Here is a 13,915-nt window from a genome sequence, read left to right as displayed (position 1 = left end):
CCCACATTATTCAGTGTCACCAAATCCTTTAGTTTCTACCTTCATAACATTGCTAAAATCTGCCCTTTTCTCTATATCCAAACTGCTATGATACTGATCCAAGGTCTTATAGTAATAATGATGGGATTTGTAAAGCGCTTACTATGTGCCAAGCACTGTTCTAAGTGCTGAGCAATGTTCTTATCCTATCCTACCTTGATTACTGCATCAGCCTCCTCACTGACCTCCCTGCCTCCTGTCACTATGCACTCCAGTCCAATATGGCTTAGTGGAAAGAGCACAGGCTTGGGAGTCAGAGGTCATGGGTTCTAATCTCAGCTCTGCCACTTGTCAGCTGTGTGCCTTTGGGCAAGTCACTTAACTTCTCTGTGACTCCGTTACCTCATCTGTAAAATAGGGATTAAGACTGTGTGTCCCACGTAGGACAACCTGATTACCTTTTATCTACCCCAGTGTTTAGAACAGTGCTTGGCACAAAGTAAGTGCTTAAGAAACACCATCATTATTATTATTATTATTATTATAATGACTTCACTCTGCTGCCTGGATCATTTTCTATTAAAATGTAAAGCTCACGTTTCCCCTCTCCTCAAGACCCTCCAGAAGCTGCAGACTTGCACTTCCTCCACCAAACCTCGGCAAGATGGCAGCGGCTGCTGCTGTAATAATGATAATAATAATAATTATGGTATTTGTTAAACATTTATTATGTGCAAATCATTGTATTAAGCACTGGGGTGAATACAAGCAAATCAGATTGGACACAGTCCCTGTCCCACATGGGGTTCACACTCTTTATCTCCATTTAACAGGTGAGGTAACTGAAGCCCAGAGAAGTTAAGTGACTTGCCCAAGGTCACACAGCAGACAAGTGGCAAAGCCGGGATTAGAACCCAGGCCCTTCTGACTCCCAGGCCCGGGCTCTAGCCACTAAGCCACACTGTTGTAGCGGCCCCCATGGCCTGGTTATGACTGTGGACTGTGAGCTGTGGACTTTCTACATTTAATTTTGAATTGAATTAACTCGTATATTATAAATTATTTATTTATATTAATGTCTGCCTCCCCCTCTAGACTATAAACTCATTCTGGGCAGGGAACATGTCTGCTAATTCTGTAGCACGAACTTGCCTAGGCACTTAGTACAGTGCTCTGCATATAGTAAACAGCCTGAAACTCTGCTCCTCTAGCCAAAGTGCCATACTGAGCCTTGTCTCTATCCTTGTGCTATCAATCAATCAATCAATCAATCAATTGTATTTAATAATAATAATAATAATGATGGCTTTTGTTAAGCACTTACTATGTGCAAAGCTCTGTTCTAAGTGCTGGGGTATATACAAGTAAATCAAGTTGTACCACGAGGGGCTCACAGTCTTAATCCCCATTTTACAGATGAGGTAACTGAGGCACAGAGAAGTTAAGTGACTCACCCAAAGTCACACAGCTGACAATGATGATGATAATAATAATAATAATAATAGCATTTGTTAAGCGCTTATTATGTGCAAAGCACTGTTCTAAGCACTGGGAAGGATACAAGATGATCAGGTTGTCCCATGTGGGGATCACAGTCTTAATTCCCATTTTACAGCTGAGGTAACTGAGGCACAGAGAAGTGACTTGCCCAAAGTCACAGAGCTGACAAGCGGTGGAGCCAGGATTTGAACCCATGACCTCTGACTCCCAAGTCCGCACTCTTCCCACTGAACCATGCTGCTTCTATTTGTTAAGCACTTACTATGTGCCAAGCTCTTTTCTAAGTGCTGGGGGAGATATAAGGTAGGGTTGTCCCACGTGGGGCTCACAGTCTTAATCCCCTTTTCACAGAGGAGGCAACTGAGGCACCGAGAAGTGAAGTGACTGGCCCAAAGTCACACAGCTGACAAGTGGTGGAGGCGGAATTAGAACCCACGACCTCTGACTCCCAAGCCCGTGCTCTTGCCACTAAGCCACGCTGGTTCTTACTGTGTGCAGAGCACTGTCCTCCCAATTGGATTCCTCCCTCTTTATGTGTCTGTCGCCAGTTCTCGCTCCCTGTTTTTGTTTCTCGATTGTGAGCCCCGGAGGGCCAGGGACCGTATCCTGTGCTCTTTCCCAGCAGTTAGTGCTGTACGGTGCTCAGTCCATAGCTCACTGTGGGTTCTTTACTAACTAATAATAATAATAATAATAATAATAATAATAATAATAATAATAATAATAATAGCATTTATTAAGTGCTTACTATGTGCAAAGCACTGTTCTAAGTGCTGGGGAGATTACAAGGTGATCAGGTTGTCCCACAGGGGGCTCACAATCTCCATTTTACAGATGAGGTAACTGAGGCCCAGAGAAGTTAAGTGACTTGCCCAAAGTCACACAGCTGACAATTGGCGGAGTCGCAATTTGAACCCACGACCTCTGACTCCAAAGCCCGTGCTCTTTCCAGTGAGCCACGCTGCTTCTCATGTACTAGTACTACTACTAGATGGACAAACATAGATATGCGGTGGTTTCTGCAGTCTCCTATCAGTTGCCTGTCTGGATTGGTCTGGGGCAGGGTGAGGGAGAGACTCTCTGAATTTAGTCCCAGCAGCCGATGACCCCAGAGGGTCTCTGCATTTACTCCCAGAGGCCCCAGTAGCCCATGGCCCCAGAAGAAGGTCTCTGGATTTATTTCCAGCATCCGATGATCCAAGAGGAGGGCCGCTAATGAGGCCTGCCTTCCTACCCGCACTGATCTTGGAGGAGTGTGGTCATGCAGGGAATATGTCTGTTTATTGTTGTATTTTATTCTCCCAAGGGCTTAGTACGGTCCTCTGCACACAGCAAGTGCTCAATAAATACGACTGAATGAATGGATTCATTCCCAGCGGCCCCAGTGGCTGTTGACCCCAGAAGAGGGCTTCTGGATTTATTCTCAGAGGCCGCGGTGGCTGATGACCCCCGGAGGAGGGTCCTTGGATTCATTTCCAGTGGCCCCAGTAGTCCATGGCCCCAAAGGAGGGCCTCTGGATTTATTCCCAGTGGTCCCAGTGGTCGATGACCCCAGAGGAGGGGACCCCGACTACCGCCCCGCAATTCCGGTGGGGTTTACGGAGGGGCAGGGCTACAGGTGGGCTTCAGCTGGTAGCCCATTCAAAGTTTTCCATGCCTCTTTGGAGGACCCTCTTTTTGACCCCACCCCAGATGTCAACCAGAACCCCCAGCACCACAGCCCCTCCAGAATCCCCTGCACCCCTCTAGACTCCTCCCCAGCTCCCTACCTCCAGTGTATCTCGAGCGGCAGGCTGGCTGAGGGGGTGGTGAGGGTAAATGGTGCCCCCCACCCCTCCGAGGAGATGGCAGCTCTTCCAGGAACGGCAGTTCCTTGGGGAGAGGATAGTCCATTCCGGCCCGCTCAATACCACTTAGCTGCCGCCGCAGTGGCCCCCCCACCCCCACCCCCCTTCCCTGCCCTGCCGCCGGACCCTCCCAAGGGGCAGTGGAAAGGGAGGACAAGGGGGAGAGGGCAGGGGAAGCGGGGTGGCTGTGGAGGCCCGGGGAGGGGGCTGCTAGTCTGGCCTGCCAGGCTGCCCCCTCCCCCCTCAGCTTGGCCTTTTCTCTTCTCCCACTCCCTTCTGTGTCGCCCCGATTTGCTCCCTTAATTCATCCCCCCTCCCAGCCCCAGAACACTTATGTCCAGATCCGTCATTTTTTTATTCTATTAAAGACTGTCTCCCCCTCTAGGCTATGAGCTCATTGTGGGCAGGAGATAATAATGATAATAATAATAATTATGGTATTTGTTAAGTGCTTACTATGTGCCAGGCACTGTTCTAAGTTCTGGGGTAGATACAAGGTAGTCGGGTTGGACACATTCCCTGTCCCATGTAGGGTTCTCAGTCTTAATCCCCATTTTAACAGATGAGGGAACTGAAGCCCAGAAAAGTGAAGTCGCCCAAGGTTACACAGCAGACAAGTGGCAGAGCAGGATTAAAACTCATGACATTCTGACTCCCAGGTTCATGCCCTATCCACTAGGCCATGCTGCTTCCCCCATGGATTTGTATTTTGTTCTATTATACTCTCTCAAGTGCTTAGTATAGTGCTCTGCACACAGTAAGCACTCAATCAATATGATTTCCTAAGTGATTTTCTCTGCTCCCTCCTCCTTCCTGTTTCCTCCCTCCCTCTCTCCACACTTGCCAAAGTCCCCTCCTCCAGGAAGCCTTCCCAGATGCTTCCCCCATGCCCTGACGCCATCATGGCTGGCAGATCCGGGATCCTGATCGCCACCACCTGTCTCTATACTGGTGTCGGGGTCCCTCAGCTCTGGCTCTCAAACAACATGACCACAGTGGGTAGCTCACGGGCCTGGAAGGCAGAAGGACCTGGGTTCTAATCCCGGCACCACCACATGTCTGCTGTGTGACCTTGAGCAAGTCACTTCACTTCTCTGGGCCTCAGTTACCTCATCTGTAAAAATGGGATTAAGACTATGAGCCCCATGAGGGATAGGGACTGTGTCCAACCTGATTTGTTTGTATCCACCCCAGCACTTAGTACAGCGTGTGGCACAGAGTAAGTGCTTAACAAATACTATAATTGTTATTACTAATTATTATTATCCTCTTGTACTGCTCTGGCAGAGTACACAACCACCCATCCGCCCAGACAGTTCTGGCAGTTTAAAGTGCAACCTAATCCATGTCTCCCCTTCTGGCTCATCAGGCCAGAAAATTGGATCCAAATTCTGCAGAGGCTGCTAGGTCAAGGCCAAGGCGTTGGATTTTCCACGGGTTTCCATCATATGCCCTTGATTGATTGATTGATTGATGCCTCGGCCCTCATGGGACCAATTCCTGAGAGTTGCCGTGCCCACGGAAGCCGGAGAAAGGGACGGTCTACTGACCGAGGGAGAGGACCCTCTGGATGCCAGGGGTCAGTGAGGTAAATAGTTCCCCTCCTTTCCCTAGAGAAGCACCGTGGCTCAGTGGAAAGAGCACGGGCTTGGTAGTCAGAGGTCATGGGTTCAAATCCTGCCCCACCAATTGTCAGCTGTGTCACTTTGGGGAAGTCACTTAACTTCACTGTGCCTCAGTTCCCTCATCTGTAAAATGGGGATTAAGACTGTGAGCCCCCCGTGGGACAACCTGATCACTTGTAACCTCCCCAGTGCTTAAAACAGTGCTTTGCACATAGTAAGTCCTTAATAAATGCTATTATTATTATTATTATTATTATTATTATTATTATTATTACCCCTCCCTGGGTGCTTCCTGACCCGGGAGTAACCTCTGGAGACGGGCTGCCCAAGGGGCTGTGGACTTGCTGAGTGGAGATGCCGCCGAAAGCCACAAGCTGGGGGAAATCAGGGAAACTGGGGAAGCTGCAGGAATCCGGAGGGAGCCAGGGGAAGAGGAGGGAAGCTGGGGAAAGCCAGGGGAAGGGAGGGGAAGTCGGGGAAAGCTAGGGAAGCAGGGGAAGTTAATACAGCTGTTCTGACAGCAGGAAATGCTCAGGGAGGAGAGGTCAGTGGGGCTGTGGAAACAGCTAAATGACTCCGCACCTCTCCCCCTCCCTCTCTCTCTTTCTGTCTCTCTCTCCCTCCTCATCTCCCTCCCCTTAATCCCCTAGCCCACTGTCCCGCTCGATCAGAGAAGCGGTGTGGCTTAGTGGAAAGAGCACGGGTTTGGGAGTCAGAGGTTGTAGGTTCTAATCCTGGCTCAACCCCTTGTCTGTTTGTACATATTTATTACTCTATTTACTTATTTATTTTACTTGTACATATTTATTCTATTTATTTTATTTTGTTAATATGTTTTTTTTGTTGTTGTCTGCCTCCCCCTTCTAGACTGTGAGCCCGCTGTTGGGTAGGGACCGTCTCTATATGTTGCCAACTTGTACTTCCCAAGCGCTTAGTACAGTGCTCTGCACACAGTAAGCACTCAATAAATACGAATGAATGAATGCTGTGTGACTTCGGGCAAGTTTCTTAACTTCTTTGTGTCTCAGTTACCTCATCTGTAAAATGGGGATTAAGACCGAGCCCCACGTGGGACAACCTGATAACCTTGATCTACCGCAGTACTTAGAACAGTGCTTGCCACATAGTAAGTGCTTAACAAATGCCATCATCATTATTATTATTATCCTGCCCTGTCCCCTTCTCCCTCTCCTTGCACTCCCACTCTCTCCTGTCTCCCTCTCTCCTCTCTCTCTCTCTCTCTCTCCCTCCCTCCCATCATCTCCTTCCCCTTCATCCCCCAGCACACCGTCCCCCACCATGATAAAAACTGTGGTATTTTTTAAGCATGTACTATGTGCCAGGCCCTGTACTAAGCGCTGGGGTGGATACAAACAAATAATAATAATGATGGCATTTGTTAAGTGCTTTCTATGTGCAAAGCACTGTTCTAAGCGCTGGGGGGATACAAGGTGATCGTGTTGTCCCATGTGGGGCTCACAGTCTTCATCCTCATTTTAAAGATGAGGGAACTGAGGTTCAGAGAAGTTAAGTGACTTGCCTAAGGTCACACAGCAGACATATGGGGGAGCCGGGATTAGAACCTATGACTTTCTGACTCCCAAGCCTGTGCTCTTTCCACTGAACCACACTGCTTCTCATTTACCAGCAAATCGGTTGGACACAGTCCCTGTCCCTTGTGGGGCTCACAGTCTCAATCCCCATTTTACAGATGAGGTAACTGAGGCACACAGAAGTGAAGTGACTTGCCCCAGATCACACTGCAGACAAGTGGCAGAGCTGGGATTAGAACCCATGACTTTCTGAGTCCCAGGCCCATGCTCTACTCACTATGCCATGCTGCCCAGTACACCATTCTGCAGACAGTAGAGGCTAAGAACAGAGCTTCCTGCACACAAAAAGTGCATATTACAGCATCTCACACAGTAGGCAACCAATACAGTGTCCTGCCCAAAGGAGGTGTCCAGTACAGTGCCCCCCACAAAGCAAGTGCCCAGTAAAGCAATTCTCACACTGTCAGCACCCAGTAAAGTGCCCCACCACAGCAGGTGCAGCGTAGTGTCCCACACCCAGAAGGCATCCAGTACAATGCCCCTCATATAGCAGGCCTCCAGTACAGTGCCCTGCACACAGTAGGTGCTAAAAAGATGGGAAGCAGCATGGCCTAGTGGAAAGAGCCTGGGCCTGAGAGTTGGGATCTGGGTTCTAATCCCAGCTCTGCCACTTGTCTGCTGTGCGTGAACTTGGGTAAGTCAATTCACTTCTCTATGCCTCAGTTTCCTCAACTGTTAAATGGGGATTCATTCCATCATTCAATTGTATTTATTGAGCATTTAATGTGTGCAGAGCACTGTACTAAGCGCTTGGAAAGTACAATTCAGCAACAAGTAGAGACAATCCCTTCAATGCCTGTTCTCCCGCCTACTTAAGACTGTGAGCCCCAAGTGGGACAGGGACTGTGTCTATCCTGATTGTTTTGGGTCTACTCCAGGAATTTGAACAGTGGCTGACACATAGTAAACATTTAATAAATATAATTATTATTATGGATAATAATCATAATAATCATAATAAATTCCCTGAATTTGCCATCTACTTCAAAGAGAACACAGCCTATCAGTGGCTGCGGAACCTTCCTCTTCCCCTCAAAGTCACGTGGCTACATCCCTTCTGGCTTTCAAAGTATCCTGAAAACTCAACTCCCCAGTGGGCTTTTTTTTTAAAATGGTATTTCTTAAGCACTTACTATGTGTCTGGCACTATATTAATCAATCAGTTGTATTTATTGAGCATTTACTTTGTGCAGAGCACTTTAGAAAGTGCTTGGGAGGACAATATAACAATATCATTCATTCATTCATTCAACTGAATTTATTGAGCACTTACTGTGTGCAGAGCACCATACTAAGCGCTTGGGAGAGTACAATATAACACAAAATGGACACATTCTCTGCCCACAATGATTACTAAGCGCTGGGGAAGATACAAGCTCATCACGTCTGTCTTGCCACTGACCTCTCGCCCACATCCTACCTCAGGCCTGGAATGTCCGCCCTCCTCATATCAGACAGACAATTGCTCTCCCCCACTTCAAAGCCTTACTGAAGGCACATCTCCTTCAAGAGGTCTTCCCTGATTAAGCCCTCCTCTCCTCTTCTGCCACTCTCTTCTGCATCTCCCTGCTTTCCTCCCATAATTCATCCTCCCTCCCAGTCTGACAGCACCAATGTATAGATCTGTTATTTATTTATTTAATTAGATTTATGTCCCCTCTAGGCTGTGAGCTTGTCGTGAGCAGGGAATGTGTCTGTATTCATATTGTACCCACCCAAGCGCTTACTAGGCTCGCATCTCCTCCTGCCTTTAGGACATCTCCATCTGGATGTCTGCCCACCACCTAAAACTCAACACGTCCAAGACTGAGCTCCTTGTCTTCCCTCCCAAACCCTGCCCTCTCCTTGACTTTCCCATCTCTGTTGACAGCACTACCATCCTTCCCGTCTCACAAGCCCACAACCTTGGTGTCATCCTCGACTCCGCTCTCTCATTCACCCCTCACATCCAATCCATCACCAAAACCATCCGGTCTCACCTCCACAACATTGCCAAGATCCGCCCTTTCCTCTCCATCCAAACCGCTACCCTGCTCGTTCAAGCTCTCATCCTATCCTATCTGGACTACTGTATCAGCCTTCTCTCTGATCTCCCAACCTCATGTCTCTCCCCACTTCAATGCATACTTCATGCTGCTGCCCGGATTGTCTTTGTCCAGAAACACTCTGGGCATGTTACTCCCCTCCTCAAAAATCTCCAGTGGTTACCAATTAATCTGCGCATTAGGCAGAAACTCCTCACCCTCGGCTTCAAGGCTGTCCATCACCTCGTCCCCTCCTACCTCACCTCCCTTCTCTCCTTCTACAGCCCACCCCGCACCCTCCACTCCTCTGCCGCTAATCTCCTCACCGTGCCTCATTCTCGCCTGTCCTGCCATCGACCCCCAGCCCACGTCATCCCCCAGGCCTGGAATGCCTTCCCTCTGCCCATCCGCGAAGCTAGCTCTCTTCCTCCCTTCAAAGCCCTACTGAGAGCTCACCTCCTCCAGGAGGCCTTCCCTGACTGAGCCCCTTCCTTCCTCTCCCCCTCGCCCCCCTCTCCATCCCCCCATCTTACCTTCTTCCCTTCCCCACAGCATCTATATATATGTATATATGTCTGTAGATATTTATTACTCTATTTATTTATTTATTTATTTTACTTGTACATATCTATTCTATTTATTTTATTTTGTTAGTATGTTTGGTTTTGTTCTCTGTCTCCCCCTTTTAGACTGTGAGCCCACTGTTGGGTAGGGACTGTCTCTATATGTTGCCATCTTGTACTTCCCAAGCGCTTAGTGCAGTGCTCTACACACAGTAAGCGCTCAATAAATATGATTGATTAATTGATTGATTACTACAGTGCTGTGCACCCAGTAAGTGCTCGGTAAATATGATTGAATGAATGAAAGGTGGGGCACAGTCCCTGTCCCACTTGGGGCTCAGAGTCTCAATCCCCATTTTACAGATGAAGTAACTGAGGCCCAGAAACTTGCCCAAGGTCACACTGCAGACAAGCGGAGAAGCCGGAACTCGAACCCAGGTCCTTCTGACTCCCAGGCCTGGGCTCTATCCACTAAGCCATGCTGCTTCTCCAATCTTCTCTAATGTTCCCTGATTGATCCCCACTTTCCTGGTCCCCACAGCCCTTGGGTAATCAGGACCCTCAGATGATAATAATAACAATAATAATAATGGTATTTGTTAAGTGCTTACTATGTGTCAAGCACTGTTCTAAGCACTGGCATAGATACAAGCTAATTAGGTTGGACACAGTCCCCGTCCCATATGGGGCTCACAGTTTCAATCCCTATTTTCCAGATGAGGGAACTGAGGCTACAGAGAAGTAAAGTGACTTGCCCAAGGTCACAAAGCAGGCAAGTGGCAGAGCCAGGATTAAAACCATGACCTTCTGACCCCCAGGCCCGTGCTCTATTCACTACACCACACGCTTCTTACAGGGGTTTTTTCTCATAGGGGCTTCTCATATGGGCTTCTCATGCCCCCCACCCATGTAGGCTGCCCAGCCTGATGTCACTACTTCCTGGTAGCCCCTTCCCCAGCCTTTTCATTCATTCATTCATTCATTCATTCATTCAATCATATTCATTGAGCGCTTATTGTGTGCAGAGCACTGTACTAAGCGCTTGGGAGAATATACTACAACAGTACACAGACACATCCCCTGCCCACAATGAGCTTACAGTCTACAAAGTAGCGTGGCTTTATGGAAAGAGCCCAGGCTTGGGAGTCGGAGGTCATGGGTTCTAATCCCATCTCTGCCACTTGTCTGCTGTGTGACTTTGGGCAAGTCACTTCACTTCTCTGGGCCCCAGTTACCGCATCTGGAAAATGGGGATGAAGACTGTAAGCCCCATGTGGGACAACCTGATTACCTTGTATCTACCCCAACGCTTGGAACAGTGCTTGGCACACAGTAAGCACTTAACAAATACTTTCATTATTATTATTATTAGAGGGGGAGACAGTCATTAATAGAAATGAACCCCAAACTCTTCCCCCACTCCCCTCCTGGCCTGGCCCGGACTCCCCCCTGCCCCTCAAATCCACAGCTCCTCCGCCTCTGACCTCCGGATGCTAGGGCTCCCCACTTAATTAGCTCAATAGCTCATTAATGATCTCTCTCCCAATTCTGGGATTCCCCCGGGGCGGCGCGCTCCAATTAGCCTGTTTCAAGAGCGACCCGTCTGCTAAAGATAGCGGCAGAATGAGGGGCTGGGTCCCCAGGGGGGAGCTGGGCGCTTCCAGGGAAGGTCTCTGAGACCCGGATGCTCCCCGCACCCCTGCAGGGAAGAGGTCCGGGGCTTTGCGGGGTCCCCTTTGTGCACCCAGGAAAAAGGGGTCCAAAATGCCGCTCTGGGCATTGGGGTCATTCATTCATTCATTCAATCATATTTATTGAGTGCTTACTGGGTGCAGAGCACTGTACTAAGCACTTAGTCCCCAGGGGTCCCGGGGAGACTAGCCAGGCCAAAACCTGGTGGACCCAACTAGCGTTGGGTACTCGTCCAAGTATCCCCCTCCCTGGGACCCTGCGGGGGTCCCCCCACCCATGGGTCTCTCGCTCTATGTGCCAGGCTCTTCAGTAGTTCAACCAATAAAACTTAGCAATGGTTATGGGCAGGGAACGTGTCTGTTAATAGGGACGGTACTTGTTAAGAGCGCACTATGTGCCACGCACTGTTCTAACAGCTGGGGTAGATACAAGTTAATCAGGTTGGATCCAGTCCCTGTCCCACATGAGGCTCACACTTTTAAGTCTCCACTTTACAGACAAGGGAACTGAGGCCCAGAGAAGTAAAATGACTTGCCCAAGGTCACACAGCAGGCATGGGGTGGAGACGGGATTAAAAGCCAGGTCCCGCTGACTCACAGTCCCAGACTGTATCCACTAAGCCATGCTGTTTCCAATTCAGTTATATTGTCCTCTCCCAAGCTCTAAATACAGTGCTCTAAACACAAAAAGCACTCAATAAATAATAATAATAATAATAAGGATGGCATTTGTTAAGCACTTAATATGTGCAAAGCACTGTTCTAAGTGTTGGAGTAGAAACAAGGTAACCAGGGAGTCCCACGTAGGGCTCATAGGCTTCAATCTCATTTTACAGATGAGGGAACTGTGGGAACTGAGGGCCAGAGAGGTTAAGTGACTTGCCCAAAGTCACACAGCTGACAAGTGGCAGAAGAGAGATTATAACCCAAGACCTCTGACGCCCAAACCTGGGTCTTTCCACTAAGCCACAAATACCACTGATGGATTACTGAGCACTATGATGATAATAATAATGATGGCATTTGTTAAGCGCTTACTATGTGCCAAGCACTATTCTTAAGTACTGGGGGAGATACAATCAATCAATCAATCGTATTTATTGAGCACTTACTGTGTGCAGAGCATTGTACTAAGTGCTTGGGAAGCACAAGTTGGCAACACATACAGACGGTCCCTACCCAACAGTGGGCTCACAGTCTAGAAGGGGGAGACAGAGAACAAAATCAAACATATTAAGAAAATAAAATAAATAGAATAGATATGTACAAGTAAAATAAATAGAGTAATAAATACGTACAAATATATATACATATATACAGGTGGTGTGGGGAAGGGAAGGAGGTAAGGCAGGGGGGATAGAGAGGGGGAGGAGGGGGAGAGGAAGGAGGGGGCTCAGTCTTGGAAGGCCTCCTGGAGGAGGTGAGCTCTCAGTAGGGCCTTGAAGGGAGGAAGAGAGCTCGCTTGGCGGATGTGGGGAGGGAGGGCATTCCAGGCCAGGGGGATGACGTGGGCCGGCGGTCGACAGTGGGACAGGTGAGAACGAGTCACGGTGAGATTAGTGACAGAGGAGCGGAGGGTGCGGGCTGGGCTGTAGAAGGAGAGAAGGGAGGTGAGGTAGGAGGGGGCGAGGTGATGGAGAGCCTTGAAGCCAAGGGTCAGGAGTTTCTGCCTGATGCGTAGGTTGATTGGTAGCCACTGGAGATTTTTGAGGAGGGGAGTAACATGCCCAGAGCGAGGTTATCAGGTTGTCCCACATGGGGCTCACAGTCTTAATCCCCATTTTACAGATGAAGTAACTGAGGCACAGAGTAATTAAGTGATTTGCCCAAAGCCACACAGCTGACAAGTTGTGGAGCTGCAATTAGAACCCATGACCTCAGACTCCCAAGTCTGTGCTCTATCCATAAGCCATGCTGCTTCTGTACTATGTGCAGAACACTTACTAAGAGTTTAAGCACTAAATAAATAAAGATGGCATTTGTTAAGCACTTACTATGTGCAAAGCACTGTTCTAAGTGCTGGGGAGGATACAAGGTGATCAGATTGTCCCATATGGGGCTCACAGTCTTAATCCCCATTTTACAGATGAGGGAACTGAGGCACAGAGAAGTTAAGTGACTTGCCCAAAGTCACACAGCTGACAATTGGCGGAGCCGGGATTTGTACCCATGACCTCTGACTTCCAAGCTCATGCTCTTATTGATTGACCACTGAGCACTTACTATATGCAGAGCACTGTACAAAGCGCTTGGGAGATTACAATATAACACTGCTTCCTGCCCATAAAGAGCTTCCAGTCTCTCCCTCTATACTGTAAGCTCAATGTGGACAGAGAATTTGTCTGTTATATTGTTCTCTCCCAAGTACTTACTACATTGCTCTGCTCTGGAAGAAATGGCTGTATAACTTGGGTAGGGACCATCTCTATATGTTGCCAACTTGTACTTCTCAAGCGCTTAGTACAGTGCTTCGCACACAGTAAGTGCTCAATAAATACGATTGAATGAATGAATTAATGAATATAACTGTCTGCTCTTGGAAATGTTGGACATGGAATCTATTCACCCCTCCATCAGCCCCAGGACACTTATGGACATATCCAAAATTCATTTATACCAATGCTTGTCTCCCCTTCTAGACTACAAACTTATTGTGAGCAGGGAATGTGACTGCCAACTCTGTTATACTGTAACACTCTTCCAAGGGCTTATTACACTGCTCTACACAAAGTAAGCGCTCAAATACGATTGACTGATTAGAGATGAGCTTAGACAAGATAGTCAGGTTGGACATGGTCCCTGTCCTACATGGGGCTCATATTTTACAAATGAGGCAACTGTGGCACAGAGAATAATAATAATAATGATGATAGTATTTGTTAAGCACTTACTATTTGACAAGCACTGCACTAAGCATTGGGGTGGATACAAGTAAATCGAGTTGGACTCAGTCCCTGTCCCACATGGGGCTCACAATCTCAATCCCCATTTTACAGATGAGATTACTGAGGCCCAGAGAAGTGACCTGACTTGCCCAAGGTCACACAGCAGACAAGTGGCAGAGCTGGGACTA

At 48.2% G+C, this 13,915-nt stretch overlaps 1 protein-coding gene across 2 annotated transcripts in view; it reads right to left on the bottom strand.

Moving 5' to 3' along the window:
- KALRN (kalirin RhoGEF kinase) overlaps positions 1-13,915 on the bottom strand; it is a 288,617-nt gene that overhangs the window by 220,893 nt on the left and 53,809 nt on the right. The window lies entirely within an intron of this gene.

Source organism: Tachyglossus aculeatus, chromosome 1, assembly GCF_015852505.1.
Source record: "Tachyglossus aculeatus isolate mTacAcu1 chromosome 1, mTacAcu1.pri, whole genome shotgun sequence".
Lineage (NCBI taxonomy): Eukaryota > Metazoa > Chordata > Mammalia > Monotremata > Tachyglossidae > Tachyglossus > Tachyglossus aculeatus.
The sequence above is the reverse complement of the archived record's forward strand: the minus strand, read 5'-3'. Positions and strand labels throughout refer to the sequence as shown.